The sequence below is a fragment of the Cupressus sempervirens genome, chromosome 3 (assembly GCF_028749045.1).
Source record: "Cupressus sempervirens isolate cs-2001-9-10 chromosome 3, ASM2874904v1, whole genome shotgun sequence".
Classification (NCBI taxonomy): domain Eukaryota; kingdom Viridiplantae; phylum Streptophyta; class Pinopsida; order Cupressales; family Cupressaceae; genus Cupressus; species Cupressus sempervirens.
The window spans coordinates 962976745-962998691 of record NC_143120.1 but is presented as its reverse complement, the minus strand read 5'-3'; the positions used below and the strand labels follow the sequence as shown (position 1 = coordinate 962998691).

Genomic DNA, 21947 nt, shown 5'->3' with positions numbered 1-21947 from the left:
TTGGATTATGGTTGACCTAATAGTCATTTATAAATCCTTTAACCGGGTGACATTCCAAGTGAATGGTCTAAAGTCCTTTAACAAGGCTCACTCCTAATAGGGTGATTGAAATCCTTTCACCAAGTCACATATAATAGTGTACATTGTAACTTTTAACAAGGTTGGCCTTTCATAGGGCATCGCTTCAAAATAGTGAAAAAGAGTAGCATGTTACTAGTGGTTTTTCCCAAATTGGGTTTCCATGTAAATTATTGTGTCAAGTGTGATATTGAATTTTTTATGTTTCATGTTTATATTTTTGCAAATTGATTTGATAGTAACCTACAAGTTTTAAGTAATTGCATAATCTTATGGATGCATGCATGATGATAAATGTTTTATGGGTTCACTAAGATTTGAAAAGTTTTAATTATACATCTAGACCTTGGATAACTGAGGGAAATTCTAAAGAATCACCCCGCCCCCCACCACCTCCCCCCCCCACCAATTATTCTAAAAAATTCCAACAAAGCCTCCCATTGTTCACAATAGGTAATTGAGGGAAATTAATGTTTTCACATGAATTAGTCAACAAAGAAGTTTTGTTTGAAAAATATTAAGTTGGGCGCATGAAATATAAAATTTATAGTGAGTAGTTCAAAATACTAACCTAGTCACCATAAACATGGATTTGTCTAATATTCTTAACACTAGTTTTTTAAGCCCTTTTATTCAAGTGGTAACTTTAGCCCCATTTTCACTTTGTTGGATAATATTCCATGAGCAACTAAGAATAAAGCCATTAGTTCTCTTTTGATATTGCTTCATAGTACTCATAGAAGGATTACAATGAGAAAAATGATCAAAAAACAATACAAAAAATTAGAAAAGATATTTTGGAGGCATAAAAACATGGAATAAAATACTCACAAATTAAATGATTTTTTTTATTAATGAAAAAATAGTTTTTGAAGGGACCTCAAAACCATTTACAAAATGGAGACTAAAGATATTCAAACAAATCCCTCAACAAGAAAACGAGTCTAGATCAAAACGAGGGCTGATTCCACTATAGGAACCCTCAATCTAGAACAAACATTGCATGAACAAAACATCATGAAACCAAAGGCAAGACAAATTATTCATGTGATCCCTTTTGACTAAACTAAAACCATCAAACATTAAGATTTTCCTTTGTCCCCATTCTTGTGGAACCAAAGGGTCATATCAAAAGAGGGTAATGATATTCTCTTAGAACAGTTACCTTTCCCTATGATCCAACCCTATTCCACCTTTGTAGCTAGATACTTCCAATACATTAAATTCAACTTTTAAATCCCAATACCCATAAGGGGGATGATACTTTTCACAAGAACAACTGCTTGAGAAGCATGGCCAATTGCTACCACAAAGACAACTCCAACTATACAATCTCTAGAATTAGTAGAAGGGCCAATAATAGCCAAAAACATCATTCACACTAGAAGGAGATACAATATCTTGAGATAAAATAGACTTAGGGAAAATAACCAAAAGAGAATATAACCAAAAATAATACCAACAACATAAGTTATATCAATGGAAATTGAAGAACATGAAATGGCAACAACCCCCTAGGAGTACCCATACAAGGAGTAGTAACCAATAGGGCACATACCTCAAGAGAACTACTATCAGAAGATAAGCCAACAATAGGAGGAGGCACAAAGAAGTCATTCCCAACTACCTATGAGAATCTCCATTAGGATCAATAAGACTTCTCTTCCATTTAATGCTACAAAGAAGCATCATTCCATTATAAAGAAAACCTTTTTATATTTTGAAGCTCACTATTTTCTATCATATGACTAGTTTTGAAGCATCTTTTACACCTAAAGAGAATCCATTCATAATCTAACTATTGGATCAACCTATCCATATGAGATATAACTTTAATATTTGTAGGTATCCCCTTAGAGACATCGACTTCCACCAAGATGCAGAAATATGTGGAATGAAGCATGTCCACCAACACCATTTCTCTGATAACATTATTCATAATAACTAGAAGAGCATCAAGGAAAATATGAAGGGTGAGATTGGCGAGCCTAACCCAAATAAGTATCTTATTGAAATATTTAGAAGAGGGGAAAAATTATGATTCCATAGTTTCATCATTAATGTAAAGTGACTATTCCAACTAAAACAATGATTATAGATAATCATTTTTCTATCCACAACATTTTCAAACTTAGCTACAAATAATCCCTTAGATATAGAAAACATATAGAATGTACCAATGATAATGGGTTACTAGTGTTGGGAGATCCAAGGGTGAAGCTCTGGTAGGCTAAGCCTAAACCCCCTAAATGTTCAATTAGGCTATGGAAAGAGAAAACAAAAGCAACACCTTATATTTTGGAAAATGTCTCGTCATCTACCTAAATCCACAATAATATAATTGTAGACAAGAACACACACCAATGACTTCTTAGACATCAGGTATCAAAGATGAAGGACATAACCCACAAGACTACGAAGATGCAAACATCAACATAGAAGGGCCAAACCTACCAAGGGCTCCTGTGGGGGAAGAATCCCCATCCAATGAAGCCCCAAGCCCACCACCAGATTAAGAAATAGACTCCATTGAGACTAGACTAGAAGAAATTGCTGAGAAAACATTTGAAATTAGAGTGTGAGAGAGAGATGTAACAGTTGAAGAAATTATGTTGCCTCACAAATTCAATGATGTTATGAGTAGTTTTATTGATAGTAGACTTTGGGGGTTACAATCCTTTTGCTAAAAAATAAATAAAGTATAATTATACTTAGGAACTAGAGTTCATGAGAAAATTGCAAGACTGGAAGAATAATTAAAAATGAATTTTTAAAAATATTTATCAAAATAAAAAAGATAGATGTACAACTTTATAGGTCTATTCGATCCATAAATATAGGACATGACATTTTTGAAAGGTACAAGTTTAACTCTCAATAATTTATAATCAAGAGGCCAGTTAACTTGGTCTATTTGAAATGGAGGTAGGTTTGACTAAATAGAGGTGATACTTAAGTACTATTGAATTAGGATTGATAAGTTAGTGACGTTGGGACTTGTGTACCTTAAGTCAAGGTATAAACATGTAATTAGTAGTTAATTAGGAAAGAATAGCTAAATCATTTTATCCAAGAAAAATTTTTAAATATGTATAATTATCACATTTATAATAGAGGCATATCCATGGAAAAATAAATATTACATCAAAATTCACTATAAGTGCAACTTATAAAGAAATGTGAAAATAGAAATTGATCTTGGAAAATAGGCCATGTAATTAGGTAGTCTATGTATTTGTCAAGGAGGATATCAAACCACTGCAAAGGGTGGTCAAAACCTAAGGATTAGGAATCCAACTCTCTACTCCAAGAAGACCTTTGGGATATTATGACCTATAAGTTTTATCGGTGGAAAGGAAATGTTTATATAGAATGAAGGTAGAATAAATGGTGAAAGTGTTTAGACCATGGAAAATGAAAACATAGATTATAAGGACCCCAACACAACTATACTAGATATGTACCAAGGATGTAAACATGGATCTAGGATGGAAACACAATGCACTCATCTTGTATGGAAAAAGTTCTAGTTGAAATACTAGAAGGTTACAAACAACCAATGTTTACTATTGTATGCTAAATAATACAACGAAAGATTATAGAATAAAAAATAAATAACTAGATATGAAGGAGGGTGAATAATTTCTTACAATGGATCTAAGCTACAAATCCTCAAGTTCAAACAAAACCCTCCTTAGCTATAACTAAAAACATAAGACCAAATAAAAAATATTAGGGTGACTTTTTCAGAGGTTTTCTACAACCAAACCCCCATTTTGGTGTTTCCACCTCCACATATAACCTAATAATGTGATATTGATCAAATATATAAAAGAGATAAATTTAATAATAATGGAACAATCAATATGCTAAGATAAAGACAATGGAATTCACAAGAAACTCATAAAGAGTTCACATCCCTTCAAAAGTAAAATATGTGTAGCTTCATAGAATGAGGATTGACAATATTTCCCAAGTTTCCAAAGCTTCACTAAGTGACAATGGAGGTATGATTATTGTGAAAATGGTGTAGAAAATACAAGAGAACTATTGTGAGTGTGGGAAATCAATACAAATGAGAAAGAGAGTGAATTGAATGCAAGAGATTATGAAACAATGAATGAAATGAAGCAAAAGTAGGAAGGTGTAAGAGACTGAGAGCTATCCAAATTTTAGTGTAAGCCCATAGGGGTCTTACATTACTAACTATCAAAGAGTGCAACACTCCAATGGACAATGTAGTCATAGATATTCAAAGGATGAGTGTGTCGTGTGCACATGTCCATACATAATTTGGACTAAATGGTGGGTATAAAAACTATGGTAGGTGGCATGATAGGTTGACATAAATTGAACATGAGTGTTGTCTTAGATTTTTCTAAAGTGAAAGGTTAAGGAAACATTAAATTGCATAGGATGTACTTTACAAAATTAAAAATTCCTCATAAAGGAGAGAGAAACCCTTAGTACAAGAGAGGTTAGGTAGCTTCCGTAGATATTATGCTTCATACTTTAATGAAGAAATAATGACATTGTAGGAAGATAAAGGTCTATGCTTTCAAAAACATTCATCTAGCTAGGAAGAAATAGTCTCAAAAGCCTACATATAATTCCCTATCAATTCATGAAGAAAAAGAGGGAAGACTATACAAGATTAGAAATTCATGTTTGTTGATCTCTATGTTGGTGTGTAGTCTCAATCTATGATTAGGTATCTGAAGTACAACTATTGATAGTGAGATGTGAAGAGAATTTGGATGATGAGATGTAGCATGTTCCAAGGGTGATAAAAATTAATTTCACTAAGAACTATCATAAAATAGGAAAGCTAAGTCCTTAAGTGATCCTTATAGGTTTTAAAGGTGATAGTCAAGTTAATAAAATATGAAATATTTATCAAGTATCACACAAATAGATAATTTTGGAAAGCATGAAGGATCTAACTAAGATAGAGTAATGGAAGAATTTAGAGATTCAACTAAAATTTTTTTATAATAAATAATACATGGTGGGATCTTAATATATGTCTTAGGATCTCTAATATATGCCATTTAGTTTATTTTATTACCCATCCCAAAAATTTCCCTTCAATTTGTGCATGATGTAGGTTTGTAGAAAAAATAATTGAGTGAAAAATGTTTGAGGATGATCTTGAGATTAATGTGTATGAAATTTTTTCTCAAAGTTGAATCTCTCAAGCATGCAAGAAAGAAATTATAAGATTAGGCTTTGATTCCATATGGGAGAATACAATTGGAACTATGATACACTGTAGGATTCAACGATTATTGTAATAATAAGCCAATAATCATTTTCTAGTACACCACCTATCACAAAGAGAAGATCAAGAAGCAAGATAATTTGTACAACCTGATAATTTTGTATTGATTGCAAAATATAAAACTAGGATAAAAATGAGGGTCAATGACACTGAATATATTGTGAATCTTTTATAGGAAAAATGTCTCTAAAAATAGACAAAAAATATAAGGTGTACAATAAAGTGCATGATATGTAAACTAGAGCTAAAAAAGAAAGATAGAACCCAGCTAGAGTGAACTAAACTAATTTAGGCTAAAGTAAGTAAACTTAAGTTGGGCATGCACATGCAAATATGTGCTCAATTTGCATAAGCATATGCACTAGAATATTCTTGATCATGTGCATGATTAATTAATGCAACATATAAAAATGTGCCTCATGCAACAAATTTAGATGCTCTAACAAGGTTACAAATTTGTGAGTTTTTTTGTAGGTTGGAATTTATTTATGAAGCTGGAAAAGAGCAATGTTTGGGGTTGGTTTTGGTTAATCCCTTTAGAATGTAGGTAAGGATGAGTCCCATATTTATTTTAACAAAAAATATGTGCCAATGATTTTTTTTTATAAAGACAAAAAGGAGGTAAAAGAATAAAAGAATGAAAATTTAGCTAAAGCAAGCCTTTTGGAAGCCATGGAAGAGGTGATAAACTTTGTAGTAGAGGATGGAAATATGCATGAGAGTAAGAAGAATAATTTTGATGTAATATTAGTTATGTGTCCTTAAGAGCACACGAGAGCATTGGAAGATGAAAATTTTACAATTGAGAATAAAAGATAAAAAGTTGTAGTGGAAGAGCTAGAGAAATGGATGAAATGATTAATATTTTATAATTTTATGATGAAGATGAAGATGAAGAATTGGAAGTTGTTTTACATTTAGATGAAAGTGTGAAAATTTTAAAGAAGATATGTATTCAAATGTAGTAGTGAAGGTAGAAGAGGTAAATGAATAACAATGGATAGAAACATTACAATGTAATGTAATTATTTGCATGAAGGTGTGGGGAATAAGATATATGTAACATACATATATTTTTGGAGGTGGTTTGATTATGGTGGATTAAATCCTATGAAAGGAAAAAAAGTGCATAACATATATGGTAAAGAAGGACGATGAATGTTCCAACTAGTTGTGGAATCAAGAAAAGAAATAATTTGTTATAAGTCTACTACATTGATGAGGTTTTCTATAGGTTGTTCACAACTTGAAAGGACAGTTCTACAATCAAAATCTAGTTTTTAATCCCATGCTAACAAAGTTCTTACATGATTTTTCTAATTAGGAGCATGGCTCATAAGAAATCCTACATCACCAAAAAAAATTCTTTTTTATGTTCAAGTTGTTCCTTTTTAGTATAGGTTGGAGCTTCAATGGAAAATTTGGAATATTGAAAGATAACATATTCTTTTATCAATTCTTGGCCTCTATTTTAAAAATAAGAGACAAACAGTTGGTAATTATTGTGATTTTACACATTTAAAATTTAAAAGGATGAAAGGATCCATTAGAATATTATAGAATTTAAAATTGATCATTTTCTCAAATTTGACACAAAGATAAGTTTGTATAAAGTGTATGGATAAATTGTATGGACTATCACTTCATGGTGACAAGATCTAAACTAAAACCAATATAACAAACCAAATAGAACTAGTGACAGGAGCTAAACTAAAACTATAAAAGAAAAACTATTCCAAAAATATAAAGGAAACATAAAGCATGAAATTTTAATCTAGAACACAACATTGCAGAAATTGAATAAAAAAACACACAAATCTGAATTCACAATTAAATCTAAAGTAAACAAGAATCAATTAAAATATTTAAACTAATATAATAATTCTATGTATGAAATTAAAATAACAACACACATAAAATAAAAACACACATCTAAAACAAATCACCTTGATATGATTACATAAGTTAAAGTATATAAACTATACACTAATTCTATGTATAACATCAAAAGAAAATAATAACACAGATAAAATAAAAACACACAAACAATCTCAACTAAATTTTCCAGTCCTCTCAAGAAGTGGATCATGTAGACCCCTAGTATGTTTAGTGAACAAATTTATACTCTTTTTCGATTAGAATAATAATATTTTATTCATCTATAAATTCAATTAGTTATGCTCTAGGAAGATCACTTACAACAACCTGTATATTTAATATTTCCTTCTTACATATCCTTCTCAATAATTTCATGTACAATATATAAGAGAGCACAAATGATCTACTTTTACCCTTCCCATCTTGAAACCATGTTGTTATAACAACTCCCAAAAAAAATGCATAGCATGGTGGTGGAGAAGTGTTGTTACAAATGGAAGGTCACAAATTCAGACCCCTCTACCCTTCTCTTCACTTTAATATGTGTCATTTGTATTAAATAGAAAGCGACATGGGTTTTTTACCAAAATCTATTCTTGGTTGAGAAGTGAAGGCATAAAATTGTTGGAAATATAAGGTAGGCAAGGTTACTGAGAGGGGAGGGATGAATCAGGAACCAATAAAACTTTATCTTAATTCACCAATTAATTCATCATATAATAATCTGATCTAATTGCATGCATGAAAGAGTGAAAACAAATAAACATTCATATTACTTTGACACAATATATAGTGACCTAGAAACCTTCCAAATAGAAAGTAAAACTAGGGTGGGGATGATACCTACAAGCTTTAGTATTGCAGTATAAAGTTAACCTGTTAAGGTTTACAATTGACAACTTTTGGTGATCGACCCTATTAGGAGCAATAAGGACTATGAGGTCCACCTTGTTAAAGGATTTACAAACATACAATGAAGTATGCACTCAATTAAGAGATTTAGCAAAGACTATTAAGTCTACCTTGTTAAACGATTTGACTGATGCACCTATTAGGATGAACCAGTGGCTAATCTCTAATCTGCAACTTTGAATTGCTGATTGAGATTCCTTGTATTGTAATGATTACCTGAGTGTGATAGATAAATCTTTATTTTCCCTTATACTGCTTGTAGTCTTCTTCAATTCACACTTCTACTCATCATATCTCTTTACATACATATTTAGATATGATATAATGCATTACATATATACCAATCCAAATCATAACTTGCTGGAGTCGGCTACAATACCAATTTCATCATAATTCACAAAGTCAGCCCAACTGTTGTAACTTGGGTTTGGAAGACAAACTCAGTGATATTATGATACTCAACAAACACTGTTAGTGCTTGGCAATCTTTGGCACTTGGTTGAACTTGAAGCTTGGTTCATACTATTCACTTCCAAGTAGCTTGAACTTGGTCAATACTATGTGACTCAGTGAACACTGAGAAACTCAGTAGCTTCTAAATCACTCGGTTGACACTGCATGACTCGATCGACACTAGATTCACATTGTTAACACTGTGAGCTTGGTAGACATAGTATAACTTGGTTAACATATCATAGCTCAGTTAACACTACGATCTTCTTTGCTTCTAGTGAATAGCTCGGTAGCCTCTACTATGCTTAGTTTACACTGTGCCTTATCTCTGAAGCTCGATAAATACTATGTAGCTCGAAAAACACTACAAATTGACTTAGGTGCTCAATAAACATTGTATTTTGACTACTCGGATTGGGAGCAACTGAATCACTTGGTTAACATTGCAAGTTGACTGATAGGCTCGGTAGCAAATGTAGAGCTCAGTAGAAATGTAACCATTTCACTAAGTGTTGAGTCATTGATAGAAAAATTGACATTCATGTCAAAAAAAATAGCATGAGGGAGGTTGTGTGTTCAAACCTTCCCCAATTTTTTTTTTACCAAATAAAACCTGTTTTTTATTTTCTAGCTATGAGTTTAAAATGGTTGGAAGAAATTATTTCTGAATCAACCAGTCACGTTTGACAATTCCTATAAAATAGACATTGGGAAGATTTGGCAAGTGTTAGGAGATCTGAGTCCTCTCTGACAAGCGATAGGAAGTCTATCAGGCGACAAAAGATCTGATAAGTGGTAGGCCCTGTCTAACAGGTGAAAGGAAGTCTGAACATTGACAAGGAATAAGTTTTCTCCTTCCAAATAAAATATTTATTTTCTTGGGACAATAGTTTTTAGTAAATAAAATAAAATATTAATCATTCATATATTTTATCTAAAAAGTAAAATAATATTACCTACATATTAAAATATATGCAACATAAAATGGGAAATGAAATATGAAAATGAGTATGAAGGCTTATGTAAAGGGTAAAATATGGGATAGTTTAGGTCATAAATAGCTCTCATCATAAAGTGTGTGACTTTTGGCATTCCATTCTTGTGTTATTCTTTCATTTCAGATACTTAGAATGGAAGGAAAAAAAGTAGCAAATTATGGAAAAAATAACTAATTACTCTTCAAATTCCAAAGAAGCACAATTTTTTTAATATTTTAATATAATATTTGAAGGTATCTAAAGAAACAAGTTGTGAGATATGGTCCACCAACATTGACAACAAATTTTGAAAGAAAACCTATGGTTATTTTCATTACTTTTGAAGGAATTTCAAAGATCAAGTTATGGGAAATGAAAGAGAAACATTGGGTGCCTCTTTTTGGTGTCTACAAAAGATTTAAACCTCTACAAAATGTAGTATTTACTAGATTTATGAGGAATCTATCAACAATAATGTTAGAGAAAGACCTTGCATTTTGTTGTAGAGAAAGTGTAGGAAATCAACTTGCAAAGAGGAGATGAATAAAAGAAGAGAAAAATGATTTGTGCATGTGTTACAGGTGTTCATGAGAACCACAAGAGCTATAAGATAAAGGGAAACATTATATTTGAAAATACTATAAAAGATAAGAAGGCTTGAAAACATGAAGATTTGAAGACTTGTAGATATGATGTACATAAAAACATTTTAAATTTTATTTCTTATTCAAATACACAATCTATATAATTATTCATAAGTTTTTTTCCTAAAACATATAAATGAGAGTTACAATTAAAATATGTTCAAAATATGTTTTTACAGAGTGGATTGGATGATAGTTAAGGCTGTAAGATTGAATAGTTTGATAAGACCCTTGCATCTCGTCTACATCTAAAGATAGTATATGATAAAATATTATCATAACAACTAAGACTTCTAGAATGTCACCTAGGGTCTACACAAATTTAAGCCATGTGAATATGTCCCCACTAGGAACTAACTGGGTACAATACATTTACTTGCAATTAGAGGGAATATTCATAATGCAATTAATTGCACATAATTTATTTTTTTGTAAAAAAGGTGTAAATGATTTTGAATCAAAACTATGAACCAATGAGATCACAAATGGAAGGCCTCGCCTCCATTTAAACATTCAATAATAGCACCCTAAGTGGGGTTTGAACCATGATGGAAAGAACAACAACACCACAACTTAACCATCACAATTGTCAATACCAACATTAGAAAACCCATAACTCACTAAATATAATTTAATTAATTATTAGAATGGAAGAACTTGAATTAATCAATTAAAGAATGACTTAATTAGATTAGGTGGTCAAATTTAGGGTATCTATAGTCTTCACTCTCTCAAGTGCCCAACCTAGAGAGTCCTAAAAGAGGTGTTGAATTCAAGAACAATCCTCCACTCTTTGCTAAGTGCTACACTTTGAAGTAAAAATTAATCAATTAATTTTGTATCCACAAATATTTATCAATTGTTAGAATCCTTATGATTGCATTGCAAGCAATTGGTAGAAATGGATTTGTAAAACACCTTAGGTGCCTAGATAAACTTTCCAAGGATGTTGGAAACATGTAAAATTTCACAAGATTTTCATTGTAGATAGCACCTAAATCCTAACAAATCCTCCATACGAGATACTAGAGTAGTTATGGAACTATTTGGTGTAGGATTCCATACTTTTATCTCATCATTGTTGTAGTTATTGAAACTTCATATATATTATCCTCAAGTGTCTAAAGGATCAATATCTATTCTATATAGCATTGATAAATGTATTTCAAGTTTTGAAAAAGACAATGTTCTTGGTTCATCATGTTGCACATTAATTGGAATGCCACCAATGATACAACTTGCGACAATAATTCTTGGCTCTATGAATCTTCTAAATGTTGCTAAATATATTGAAGAAGTGTGATTCATATTGTTGAATTCAATTATCTAGTGCAATGATGCCAATTTTTCTTTTTATTACTAGAATGTTGAGGCTAAGATGTACTAAAAAAGACATGCGATGAAGTGCTAAAGTTGGTTGTTCAAAATGTAATAGCATTCGTTGAAGATAAATCATGAAGTTATGAACATTTCAAAAAAAAAGGCATTGTATTTCTAGGGTCACACTAGTATTTGCATAACTATTACTACCATGAATGATTATTTGTCTATAATTCAATTTTATCCTTATTGTTTGTAAAGATTCCTACATATTGTGATCCTATAATAGTGTTGTAAGCATTTTGAATGAATACAAAATTAATTTAAAATTGAATCAAACCTCAAAAGAGTTGAAAATAACCTCCAATAAAAGAATGATCAAAGGGAAAAAAAAAACTACAAATTAATCTATTAACCTACAAAATTTGTAGAATATACATAAAAGCTTTAGCTTAGCAGTGCAAATGCATTTTACTATAAGAATGAAGATCTATACTAAATATGCAATAATTTTCTAATATGAACTTTTCTACATGTACCTCGTATAAGATAACTATTTATATAAAATTTCTACTAATTAGATATTTGACAGTAAGGTGTCAAACATGTGTGGCACACTTTCTAAAATATAAAGATTCTATTAGTTTAGTGTTTAATAATATGCTAATAGATGTCATACACGTGTGGTATGTTTTTTATATGACTTTTCCTTTTTAAACTTGATCATGCTTCAATTAAATTTAAATATGGAAGAGAGCTGAGTAGAACTAAAAACTTTGATGCTAATTAGTGATTTGAACAGTTTTTCTTATCATTCTAAGCATGTTTTCCTTTGTTGTTTTACTTATTCAAAGAAGTCTGAGTTGAATTGAGATCGTAGTTTTGTTGATATTAGTGTGTGATCTATGCCTAATTGACCTTAGCTAATCAACAAATGAATCACCAAAGTCATGGTCAAATCTGACTGTGCCCAACCAATATAAATTCATAGTGAAGTTAAGAGTTTTCTGCAGTCTATTAATCCTTTTTGTATGGCATATTGTATAATTTATTTATTTTTTGAAATTTCAAATGACATCCATTGATTCATCATAAGAAAGAATAAATGAATACCTTATTATCTTATTTTAAACACGCACTAAAGGAAAAGTATATAACTTTTATAATATTCATATAGATCCCTTGAAATAAAAGTGAAAAAAGATACAAATCAAATCTATATTTAACATTGTACGTACATTACATTAGATTTTAACCATTATAATCAAAGACAAAAAAAACATTTGAGCTCAGCATCATGGAGATTTCTATGCCAAGACTGTGCCTTGCCAAATACCCTTTTGGCAATGCCTATTTTTTTTTTTTTTAAAGGGGTAAACGCTTTGACCTGGAGCTATGAACCAATGAGGCCACAAACGGGGGACCTCATCCCCGTGAGATTTGAACCTTGATGGCAAAGATAACAACTCAACAACTTAACCATCACAACATGCCACTATTAACATTAACAGAAATATTGTGTTTAGTTTAAAAATTAGATAATTCAACAAAGACAATACACTAAATGCCATTATCTGCTGCCCACCCTTAAATCTTGGAAGGTAGTAACCCCCCTATCCCAGTAAAATTTGAAGCAGCAGAGACAGTTTCAATACCGTTCCCAAATATGGATTATGCCCTTAAAACGATAGCCTCCTTGAAGGCATATAACAAATAACTGGTTATTGCTAATGCTTTCCTTATCTAGATTAGACTGTGTAACAAATTTAAATGCTTATTTTTTTTGGTCTAGATTAGGCTCTGACAATTTTATCATATCAATCTCAGTCTAGAGAAGATTAAGCACAAGAGTTGAGAGAGAACATTAAGCCCTTGAGCTGAAATATGAATCATACCCTAAAAACAATTTCTTCCTAATACACACATGGGCACACCTATTTCTCATAATGGAAGATAGTGACATTGTAGCCAATAACAGCATTTGGCCCCTGGATTGAAACAGTGTGGGCAAATGCATACCCTCTTGCCATCCTAAAGTGCCCACTTCCTCCCACAATGGGCAGCTCTCTTTGCTCTCTCAAGACCATGTTCTTCCCCACAATACTCAATGAGCTCCCCTTGTACCTTCCAGTGTCTATGGAGTATGTGAGAGCCATGAGGAGACTCACTTCTCCCAGTGATGACATGGCATACATTCCCTGAGCTCTGCCCAACACCCTTGAATTGGGGTGAGGTGTGTCAGTTAGGGCATCATCAATCACATACAGTGGCCCAAAGAAAGAACTCCCACCAGAGAAGTTTAATGGCTTCTCTGGTGCCACTTGAACTGCTGTTGGATTCTTCCCCATTGGAGTATCATGCATGTAAAACTCCAGCTGAGTCACCTTCTCCTTCAACATGAACATTTCTTGGTACCCACCATTGGCTTTTAGAATGTTGATGCAAAGGAAAATGACCAACATGCTCAAGAAACTCATTGACCCCATGATCTCAGAGTTATTTGCTTTTCCTTTTCCTGAAGAAGAGATTGAGATGCTTGAAACTAATGGGTATGCAAGTTCTTATATAGGAAAACTCAAGGGATTAGGTGAACTTTAATCTCACATAAACAGCATTGCAGAGTCTTGTGTGATTTTTCTAATCAGTCTGTTTTTTCAACAGTCAAGTTTATTGCGGTCTTGCACAAATAAGAATTTTGATTTGAGAAGGTTCAAGGCAATATGATGATCAAAATGATGTAGACTTTAGTGGGTTGGAGACTCGTATATTTTGTTTTGTTTTCTATGTATTGGCTTACATTTCTCAGAGCTTTCTGAAGCGTGGAATACAAGAACACCATCTGGGTGAAGAGGCATTTAAGTCTTGGCCGGCGACTTCAACGTCACGGCAATGTAGTTCATGTGTGACTGGTGTTTACAATCTTTCAACTTCGCCATAGCTATGGTGGGTTGGTGGGATTGAAAAACGGGTCCTGTTTGACCTATGGTAATAGGTTAACATAGAAAATTCAAATAAGATATTTGAAGTTTTCTAGTTATCTAGAAGTTCTGTTTTTATATTTTGTTGGTTTTTTAAGGTATGTGTTAAGTTCAGTTTTTGTTTTTTTTGATATTTAGAGTGTGAATGGAATATAAGGTGAAATTACCATCATTCTTATTAACTTTACTAATTATAGTATAATTTTTTTTGGTAAATTTGATTGTCTTGAGAGTTATTACTGGACATTTTATAAATAGTCTTATTCTTTTATTTTGTTTACTAGTAAATATTTTTTGATGAATAGTCTTTTATCTATTAATTAAAATATTAAAGTTACATATTTACCCAAAAAAAAAAAAAAGTAATAAAAGTTTGAGGCTACACAGAGCAAGAATAGTGCCAACCAAGGGAGGAGGATCATATTAATATTGTAATGATAGTGTTTTTATATCTCTATTTTTTTTTATTTACTAATGTGCTCATTCCTAGGAGATACTTTGATATATTGTTGTATTCATAAATGGTGCAATTTTACATAGTTTGGTCATTTATAGTATGCCACTACATTTATATGCACCTGCGACTTAATGTTATACACAATTTCTTATGTACATTTTCCATATTATTCATATATCATTACTTTACATTCACATATTTCCATACCCACATCACCCACTTTAATTTGACGACTTTGACATTTTAGGGCAAGTTAGCAATTGTGTGGACAACTTTGTGGTTGTCGATTTATAAAACATCCCGAATTTAAAATATAAAATTCAAATATGACTTACTTTTGTCAAAATTTGTTTGTATAAGATGATTTGAGCACAAATTTACATTGTGTTCTTTTATACTTATATTTGAAAAACTTGAACACATTCTCCTTATACATCCTAATGATTTTGAGAGCTATTCACATATCATTCATACTCTACACATCAATATATGTGATCAAAGGAACTGACATATGTGCAAAAGCATTCCTAAAGGTATGCACATGACTAAAGATTGGTATTTAAGCCATTTATACTCAATTCTAAAGGTTGACCTAGAAGAAAATATTCCCTTGTGACATACTAATAGCTTTATCAAGATATTGTTAAATATGGTTAACACTAAAATATTTTAAAAACAAAAACAAAGAGAGATAAAGACATGAAAAGGAAAAGGGAAAGTAAAAATGTGTAGATTTTAATTTGTATTTCATAAGTACATGACAAATCCATAATTGCATACTTATATTTGATCCTCAAACTCATATTTTTGTAGAGAGAAACTATTTCTAAATCTAGGATGATTACTATAGATATTCTATAGAGTAGTTGACTTCCTAGCTACCTAGTTTAAGACTTCTACATAACTTGCACCTATATCAAGTGGCAACATGGAAAAACCCAAAGACAATAGCTTTGAACCATTATCTTGCAATTGACTTCCTCGCTACCTAGTTTAAGACTTCTACATAACTTGCACCTATATCAAGTGACAACATGGAAAAACCCAAAGATGATAGCTTTGAACCATTCTCAAGAGCATATGCTTGCTACATGTGCCAGTTCACATCCTCCTCTTTCACATGAGCTGACCACCATATTATGGATTAGGAGATCTTTGATGCAAAGGGTATTAAAATGCGAGACAAATCCACTCAATTCTTTAACACTCCTTCAAAATAACAACCCATTTTGTAACAAATAGCTTGAGAATTTAGTATGGAAAGAATAAGAAAAATCTTCACCTACCTCATAAAAGTCCTTGAAATATGTATTATCCCCATATAGATATTTTAGGGGCTCAACCTCCATGCTCTATATTTGCACTTGTTGGAATGTAAGTACCCTCCTACTGAGGGCATCATCCACCTTGCTAACCTAGCCTTTCTTATTCTTGATTATAAGGGTGTATGCTTGCAATTTCTCTACTGACTTTATATATTTACAATTAAACTTTTCTTGATTGTAAACATGCATGCTTGCAATTTCTCTACCCACTACATGTATTTTCAATTCAACTTTTCTTGTCCATTTAAGAAGATAAGGGCATGGTTATCTGTGCAGACAATGAATTCCTTTGGAAAAAGGTAGTGCCTCCACTTTTGTAATGCCTACACCATGACATACCACTCTAGGTAATAGGTGTAATATCTCCTCTTTACATAATTGAGATTCTCTAAAAAGAATGCTACTTGCCTTCCTTCTTGGCTTAAAATTCCCCAAATTGCTTGGTTACTTGAATCACATTCCACAATAAACATTTTGTTAAAATCATGAAGAACCAACATTCATTTTTTGCACTACCCTACCTTTCAAATACTCAAAGACCCTATTGTAGACACCTAAATCTGATTACACCGCTTTGGTAACCTTATTTAGCTATCCCTAAAGGCATCATTAATTAAATTCCTATTTAATTAATCCTTTTGCCATCCACTAGCTAATTAATTTAATTAATCATCTATAGTCCTAATTGATAAATCAAATAACCCATTATTTATCAATTAATCCTATTCTCCTATCTAATTCCAAAACCCTCATTTATTAAATAAATCTATTTGATAAATAAAGCCCTCAAATCTAATAACCCCTAAACTATCCTAAATCCTCCATTTAGCCTAATCCACCCCATCCACCCATACTAACCAAGCTTAGCCACTAACTCACCCAACCTCATTAATGCCATCCACTTGCACATCTCTACCATCCCTAATCTAATCCTAAACCCAATCCTAATCCACCCCCTAATGTTGTCACATTCCCTAAACAAGTTTAAGACTTTCCTAAGCCAAGCAAAGTCAACAATCTCAACTCCCTCCAAAATATCCCAACCACCAAGCCTTCATTGCTCTTACAAAGCTATAAAGACTCTTACAAGCCCATCCATTGCTCTTACAAGCCATTTATGAGGGTCTTTAAGGCTTTGAGCCTCCTTTGTTGACTCACCCATCCCCTCACCTCCATCCACGGACTCTGTGACATGTGTCACTCCCTGGTTGGTGCTAAACAAGCATAATCCATGTGCTCCCCTTTGAGTGCATCCTATCCCTCCTTAAGATTTCATCTCTCCTTGCATCTTAACCCTCCATCCCTCAAGCCCTTAGCCTATAACTTGGATCCCCTCCCAAGCCATATCATCACAACCTTTGAGCTAAAGTTATAATGCCATTTTAAGACCAAGTTTTACAACAAAGCCATCATCCACATCCAAATCCAAATCCTCCATTGAAGCTATTTTGAGCATTTGAGCATACATACCAAACCTATCAAATAGACTCATCCCTAAAACAAGAGAACAATCTCATTGAGAGAGCCCCTTAATGGCTCACATTCTCATTTGAGTTGTTTCCTCTTTGTCTCACTTTATGTTATGTTTAACAAGTTTGTAAATTCTTTTGATTTCTTAGTTTAGTATTTCTTGCATACTTATTTCTCATATACATTTTGGCACGCCCGGTGGGACCCTTCAAGGGTCATTTTAATCTCCATTTTGCTAGTTTCACATACTTTTTCATGTTTTTACTAAATATGGGAAACTAACGTTTTGCGCTTTAAGTGTTGTGTCTTTGTCTTGTGGTTTTTGCTTGCACGGTACTATTGACCACCACAAAAACATGCATACAACCCTATAAGCAGTTTTGACCCAGTCAACATTAGGGAAATTTTTTTTTTTTGCATCCCCGCGACCCCAGGAACGAGATCCCACGACGCGGGAATGCTGCTATTCATCGGCGGGAATGCAAACCTGCGATTGCAAGTTCGCTGTTCATCCCCAACAAGTTTTTACCACATTTCCAAAAAATAAATTATGCATCCCCGCCAACCGTTTTTTTGCAGGAACGCGAATTCGCTGACCTGTATCTTTGCGGGATCGTTGTTTCGTGGGATCGCTCTGTAACTTTTTAACCCGTGGCCTCAATTTTTTTTCACCAGTTTTCTATCCCGCATCCCCGCTGACTGTTTTCGCATTCCCGCCGACGCGAGATCGCTGCATTAACCCGCGGGAACGCTGATAAATTCGCCTGCAGGATCGCTTTCTCACGGGATCGCTCTATGATTTTTTAATCTCGCAGCCTATCTTTCTGTAACTTTTCACTAGTTTTTTGTACCCGCGAGATCGTTGTTCTACCCGCGGGAATGCTATCTAAACTCGCAGGAACGCTATCCCACTGTTTATCCCTGCATTCTCGCACGTGGGATCGTAAACCTGCGGGATAGCTATCCTAACTCGCAGGATCGCCAAAAATCAGAAAAATAAAAAAAATCAGAAAAGTTTTTTTTTAATTTAAAAAAAGAGAGTATAAATCAAAATTTGAATTTTAGTGGTTTCGTAGGATATAGACCATTCTAAGCATTTTTACGCATATCAAAAAGAACAAAAAAAGTTAATTTTTTTTTCCATAGTTAAGCTTTCATTTTGAAAGATTTTGGGTGACTAATCAAATTGCTTTTTGTCACATTGCAGGTTGGAGCAACAAACTTAATCATATTTTTAAGGTTTTTCTTGGAATGAACTTGCATGTTTAAACACGTTTTTCATTGAATGAATGTCGCTCAAATCACTCTCGAATGCCATGAACTAAAATCAAGCTTTTATTAGAATGCATGATTAAAACAACAAATCCAATCTTGAATGCCATAGATCAAATAATCATGTTTTAGGGCATAAAAATAATCTACATTCTAGAAACTTTCTAAATTATAAAAACCAAATAAAGACGCTCTAAGTGAGTTTGTAGTTGGACTCACCCTCTTTAATCACCCATCAATTTAACTATTGGTTGCGATCTCAGTGCCATCTATGGGGATGGGTCCACCTAAGAGGGTGTTAAGTGCTCCACGAAGATCAAACTTCACTTACTTGTGTTTTTATTAGTTTTTCTAACTTAGAAAATTCTTTGAATGCACATTAGGCTCGCTAACACTTCATTTGGGCATTAAAATTTGAACAAATCTTGACGTGGAGGGTCTTTGGACGCGTGCTTGACAATCAAGTTTCACACATCTTTGTTTTGGGCTTAAAAAAAAATCACACCAACTCTTGAATGCCTTAAAGGAAATGAATCGATACTTGATGTGGAAAGCCTTTGGGCGTGCGGGTTTACTTTCTTGTTAACCCTAACTCTTCTTCTTGTTCAAATTCTTCGATCGATTTTGCTTTGTTGGCGCATTTCAAAGTTGGAATTGAACATTTGCATCTTAAACATGAGTGCTTGCAAAGTCTAGATTAGCACACATAAGAGTCAGTTGGTAAAAGAACAAACGTGTTTTTTAGCCCAAGATCATCCAAGTCTTCTCTCCTCTTGTTTTCTTTCGAGGCCATCTTGGGTGCATAAGATTAGGATCCAAAATCTTGTTTAAATTTTTAGGAGGCCTTCTTGGGGATTTCAACACCCCTTGGGACAACCTCAACTCTAGCGTTCCGACAGAGTATAAAGATCGAGAGGTGAATCCAAAGACACCTCTCTTGGAATCAAGATTTTTTCATTTAGGCTAAGCCTCAAGGAACTTTATACCCTTGAGAAGTGAAAGAGGAGAAGTGGGTTACCACTCCTCTCGACTATGTGACATTGTTTTGGTTTTATCTATAGATTTGGGCCTCGCGTACCTTGGGTATATTGAGGACTCCCTAGCTAAACCAACTGTCAGCCTTGCAGACAACCATCTAGGGTGTTAATGTGTTTGAAGTGACTGATCAAAACATTTGTAAAACATACACACTCCTTGGTGCAAGTATCACATTCTGAGAATCAAAAACTTCTATCTGGTTGTTCCTATCTATTGCTTGATTTTTTATTTGTTGAATGAATGTTTGCCAAACTTGGTCGATCCTAGCTTAGGGCACACTTAGAGTAGTCAGTGCCTATTCCAAAAGTTGAACAAGTTGAAGCAAAACAATTAAGATCTCTCAAAACCAAGCAAATTTGAGAATTCATGTCAAAACAACCCAAACCCAAACAGAAGTTTCATAAAGTTAAACTCAAGCCATCTCAGGCATACCAAGAACTTTTAGCCAAGAGAAAGGAACTAACACCAAGCCCTCAAATTTCCAAGCTCCACAAAGCAGAGGAAAAAGCTGCTGACAAAGCCCTTCAAGACGACTAGTTAGATCACACTATCCAACTTAACTAACATCCAAGAGTTAACCTTTCTTATGCCTTACCAACTAGGCATGATTTCTATGATTAGCCCCCTTGTTTCTCCACATATTCTTGCATAAGCTTCACTTTAGAGTCATCCTTGTAGGTAATCCAGCCATCCTTAGTCATCCCCTTAAGCATTTTAGCTCATCCATCTCATTTAGAACCAAACCATCTAGCCAGCAATCCAAAAGCTTCGCATCCAAGCCTTCAAAATTGTTGTCACCTTGCCAAAAGTTTGCCATTCCTAACATCTTCCAAATCCACCAATCTCACCAAGCTTATCCATTTGATAGAGCTTTGTCCAGGGCAATCTAGCTTTGTCACTTGTTATCCCTCATCACCTTGAGCTAAAGGTTGGGATCCACAAGTGGTCAATCTCGTGTTCTTCCTAAAGGATCATCAGTCTATCCTTAAGTTGACACAATCACCACCAAGCTTACACATAGGAAAGCAGACTTTTTTGCTTTGGCAACATATCTTTGAAGTTAGAATCCCCAACCCAATACTCCTTAGGTTTTGTCATATAGCTTTGCCTCAACCTAGGAAATATTTTGCATAGAAAAGCCTTCCCCTTTTGCATCCATCAACATTGTTACATCTCATCCCTAGGAAACATTCTGCATTTTCATGCCAGCCATCACTCGCTTAGGCAAGAAGAAGAAGGAAACAATGGAGCCCTATCATTTGGATCAAATAGCTTCGCTCCCCTTGAGCAATCAACCATCCTTCAACCCAGAAAAAACTATACCATCACCTACTGACATTGAAGCTTTCATGAACCAACTAGGAAATGCAGTATTGGTGAATGCCATTATAGACAAAAAATAAGGAAACAATCATGGCTAACTTTCGAAGGGACAACATTGGAGCCTTCAACTTTGGAAGACCTCCCCACTTATCAGATCCATCTCACCCATTGTTTGGACAACTCCCACCACCCAAAGGCTCTTATGATTTGAATTATCCTCAATATGTGCCAAAATAAGAGCCTCAACTCATCCCATATGATCCAATGGACCCAAACATACCAGCCTCCACTCAAGTTGAAATCTCCCATCAGACCAGCTATTCCTGTCAATCCACCACCTCCACCTCCAACACATGAGTCTCCCCGAAATCTCCTAGAGGAAATACAAGAAAAGTCGCCTCCAACAGTCGATAAGCCATGTCATCTAATCCAACCATGTGAAGTAGTCAGTGATGAAGCTTCCCCATCTATAATATCACCTCCATCTCCCATAGCTATCATCCCCATACCATCCATCAAATTGCTTAAAATCCTTCCACTT

General features: G+C 33.6%; 1 pseudogene across 1 annotated transcript; it reads right to left on the bottom strand.

Annotated features, from left to right (window-relative positions):
• Positions 1-13041: 13041 nt before the first annotated feature.
• On the bottom strand, positions 13042-14099 carry LOC149569934 (dirigent protein 23 pseudogene; annotated as a pseudogene). Its single transcript, XR_016362829.1, has one exon. The product of XR_016362829.1 is annotated as a dirigent protein 23 pseudogene (transcript).
• Positions 14100-21947: the final 7848 nt, after the last annotated feature.